Consider the following 5000-nt stretch of genomic DNA (forward strand, 5'->3'; position numbering starts at 1 on the left):
ACAACTTACAACCCTGTCCAATCATTTTCGAGATTGCCAAATGATTGACAGAGGTAGAGGCTCGGAGGTCGGGGGAGGTATTTGAAAAAATGTCAACCGTGTACTTCGGCGCACACCGAACATATCGGCATGTAACTCGAGAACACGAACATGGCATAACACTGTGTTGCTAACATGTTATATGTTTACACAAACAAATAAATACATACATAGAATTATAAAATATAATATATATATATTTATATTATTATTATATGATATAAGTTGCTGTATTTGTCTCTTGTCAAAACGAATGTCACCTGCATCTCTAGACTGACCTCAGGTCTGCTGCCAGCCGTGTGCCGTTCGTGATTTGTACTCAATAATCTCTTATCTTTCAATGCTGCCGTTATATGAGGAGTAAGCAGGGCTGTTTGTCATAGGCTGTGCTCCGCGTCACTCTAACGGTGTGTTCTCTCTCTCTCTCCCTTCATATCTCTCTCTCTCTCTCTCCCTTCATATCTCTCTCTCGCTCACTCTCTCCCCTTCATATCTCTCTCTCGCTCTCTCTCTCCCAGGCAGTGCAGATATATAGGCTTGGTGCTGGTGTATGGCAGCCAGTGACCCTGCATAAGCCCAAGGTTGGGTTCTACAGGAGACTCTGCTCTACATTGTAAAGCGTGTGGGTGTCTAGAAAACACTATATAACCGCAATCATCATTCAGTTATTTCTCTCTCTCTCTCACTCTCCATCTTACTCTCTCTCTCAATTATACTCTCACTCTCCATCATACTCTCTCTCACTCTCTCTCCATCATACTCTCTCTCTCCCTCACTCTCCATCATACTCTCTCTCTCCCTCACTCTCAATCATACTCTATCTCACTCTCTCCCTCACTCTCCATCATACTCGATATCTCTCTCCCTCACTCTCCATCATACTCTCTCTCACTCTGTATCTCCCTCTCTCTCTCCATAATACTCTCTCTCTCCCTCACTCTCCATCATACTCTCTCTCTCCCTCACTCTCCATCATACTCTCTCTCTCTCCCTCACTCTCAATCATACTCTCTCTCACTCTCTCTCTCTCTCGCTCTCCATCATACTCTCTCTCTCCCTCACTCTCAATCATAATCTATCTCTCTCCCTCACTCTCCATCATACTCTCTCTCACTCTCTCTCCCTCACTCTCCATCATACTCGCTCTCACTCTCTCTCCATCATACTCTCTCTCTCCCTCACTCTCCATCATACTCTATCTCACTCTCTCTCCATCTCACTCTCTCTCTCCCTCACTCTCCATCATACTCTTTCTCACTCTCACTCTCCATCATACTCTCTTTCACGCTCCATTATACGCTCACTCTCCATCATACTCTCTCTCTCTCTCTCTCTCTCTCTCTCTCTCTCTCTCTCTCTCTCTCTCTCTCTCTCTCTCTCTCACTCTACATCATACTCTCTCCATCCCTCTCTCCATCATACTCTCTCTCACTCTCCATCATACTCTCTCTCTCTCACTTTCCACCATACTCTCTCTCTCCCTCATTCTCCATCATACTCTCTCTCCCTCACTCTCCATCATACTCTCTCTCTCCCTCACTCTACATCATACTCTCTCTCTCTCCCTCACTCTAAATCATACTCTCTCTCACTCTCTCTCCCTCACTCTCCATCATACTCTCTCTCTCTCCCTCACTCTCCATCATACTCTCTCTCTCTCCCTCACTCTCCATCATACTCTCTATCTCCCTCACTCTCCACTATAATCTCTCTCTCCCTCATTCTCCATCATACTCTCTCTCTCCCTCACTCTCCATCATACTCTCTCTCTCTCTCTCCCTCACTCTCCATCATACTCTCTCTCTCTCCCTCACTCTCCATCATACTCTCTCTCTCCCTCACTCTCAATCATACTCTCTCTCCCTCACTCTCCATCATACTCTCTCTCTCTCCCTCACTCTCCATCATACTCTCTCTCTCTCTCACTCTCCATCATACTCTCTCTCTCCCTCACTCTCCATCATACTCTCTCTCCCTCACTCTCCATCATACTCTCTCTCTCTCTCTCTCTCTCCCTCACTCTCCATCATACTCTCTCTCTCTCTCACTCTCCATCATACTCTCTCTCTCCCTCACTCTCCATCATACTCTCTCTCTCTCTCACTCTCCATCATACTCTCTCTCTCCCTCACTCTCCATCATACTCTCTCTCCCTCACTCTCCATCATACTCTCTCTCTCTCTCTCTCTCTCCCTCACTCTCCATCATACTCTCTCTCTCTCTCCCTCACTCTCCATCATACTCACTCTCTCCCTTGATGAGGGGGTGGGGGTGCCAGAGGGGTTAGTCACCAGCACAACACGACACCACAGAGAAATACAGCAAATCTCTTTATATGTGAAAGCTGAGGCTGATAATAGCAACAGCAGAGTGCGGCCCGGAGAGTGGCTTCCTTCCAATGTACTCACGGGTTTCTCTAGAAGACACACGCCTTCCACTGTGACCCCCCACTGTGTTCAGCGTTCTCCATCAGCTGCCTTTCCTCATGCTAAATATAACACGGGAATTGCGCGTGTAGCCTGCGTGTACAATTACCCCATGGATCTGGATGAGGAACATAATGGACAAAACAGTCACTGTTCCCCATCTGGCAAGCTCCCAGCATGCATTTTGATATTGAGGCAGGGTTGTAGTTTCAGTCCAGCACGAGTGAGAAAGTACAAAGCGACAGGACATCAAATTGTACTTTGGACCAACCAATTGTACCAGGACCAAGCTCCACACCATGGGCGACCGCGCCTTCTGCTCGGCTGCTCCTCGCCTATGGAATGCCCTCTGTGACTACCTCAGAGCACCACAGACCACTGCTTCCTTTAAAAGAGAACTTAAAACATATCTCTTCACGAAAGCCTTCCCTTAGTTTTAACCTTTTTATACATGCCTTGTGTGTTTTATCCCTTTTTATATGCTTTTATATCTTGTTTTTTTTAATTGCCTATGTTTTTAAAGTCTGTTTTTACTCTGTAGCACTCTGAGATTTGGTTTCCAGATATAGAGTGCATTATAAATCGAATGTATTATTATTATTATTATTATTATTATTATTATTATTATTATTATTATTATTATTATTATTATTATTATTATTATTATTATTATTATTATTATTATTATTATTATTATTATTATTATTATTATTATTATTATTATTATTATTATTATTATTATTATTATTATTATTATTATTATTATTATTATTATTATTATTATTATTATTATTATTATATATAACGTATACATTGGAGAGGGAGTCCATTGAATGTTCAGTCTCGTTTTTGTAGGAAGTGAGAAGAAAAGAATACCCATTTACAGTGTGGCGGGTTCCACAATGGAGACGCACCAAGGGAGGGTTACAGTGGTGCCGTGCATCCACCCAATCGATTACTGTAGTATATATATAATGTGACAAATAATAATAATAATAATAATAATAATAATAATAATAATAATAATAATAATAATAATAATAATAATAATAATAATAATAATAAACTTTATTTGTATAGCACCTTTCATACAGAAACTGTAGCTCAACTGTAGTCCGCTATTTGGAGTGCGGCACTACACTTGAGTGAAAACGCAAAGGAAGTTGATTTCATTTTTTATTCTTTCTTTCACAGGTCACTTGATTGCAAGCAGTGGGTGTCAAAGACGAACCCCACTGAGAGGAAATGGACTCGATGTCATGCGAGCACGGACACATGCACACACATACACACATGTCATGATCCCAGACAGAGTCTTGTCTGGGACAGTTGGAACAATGTGAACAGTGGCCTTCTGCTGCCCTCTGGCGGACACTGTCAGATAGTGCAATCTATTATATATTTATGGCTAAACATGGTTAATGTTATTTCCTCGTTCGTGTTATCTTGGGCTCTCGCTTCCCTTGTTTGATGTTGTCCTCCTGTCTGGTTGTTGTATTATGGTTATGTCTTTTGTGTCTAGTTTGGTGTATTCCCATTGTGTTTATCAGATTTAGCTTTTCTGTGTTTTTGCCTGGCCTTAGCCAGGTGTTACTCATTATAATCAGTCTGTGTATTTAAGTGTCGTCCGCCCTCACTTCCTTGTGGCGTCATTGTCTCCGTTCTACCCCTGTATCCTGTCGTGTCTCTGTTTACCATTTGTGAAGCTCCCTGTCTGCCGTTACCCTGTATTTCCCAGTGAGTTCGTTCCTGTCTATCCTAGTCATGTTTTCCAGCTCAGCTGAGGTTTGTTTTACGTGTTTTACAGTTCACTTTTGTTTATTCTTTGTAATGTGCTTTTGTTTATCCACTGCTCAGTAAAGTCCTTCACTATACGTTACCCTGCCGTCTCTGCCTCCTCTCTCTCATTATCGTTATCCTGCATTTGGGTTCTCCTCACCTCCCCTCGCCACCCATTCGTAACACACACATACATATACACACACACACATACACATACACATACATACACACCCACACACACATACATATACACACACACACACACACACACACACACACACACACACACACACACACACACATACACATATACATATACATACATATACACACACACACACACATACTGTACACATACATACATACATATACACACACATACACACATATACACATACACACACATATACACACACACACATACATATACACACACATACACACACACACATATACAACACACACACATATACACATGCATATACACATGCATATACACACACCCACACACACATACATATACACACACACACACACACACACACACACACACACATTCTTAAGTGTGACAGACTATCACACTATTTCCCATGATGCACAGCAGACTGCCGTTGTGGGGGTATATTGTCATGGTTTTTACTTTGTTTGGTGATCCTGTGCTGGACAGCTGTCAATCGCTGGATTCTGTGGATTTATTCCTGTGAGGGACAGCTGTCAATCACTGGACTCTGTGGTTAATTGCTCCTTAGTAGG

Source organism: Notolepis coatsorum, assembly GCF_963971535.1.
Source record: "Notolepis coatsorum genome assembly, chromosome: 18".
NCBI classification, from domain to species: domain Eukaryota; kingdom Metazoa; phylum Chordata; class Actinopteri; order Aulopiformes; family Paralepididae; genus Notolepis; species Notolepis coatsorum.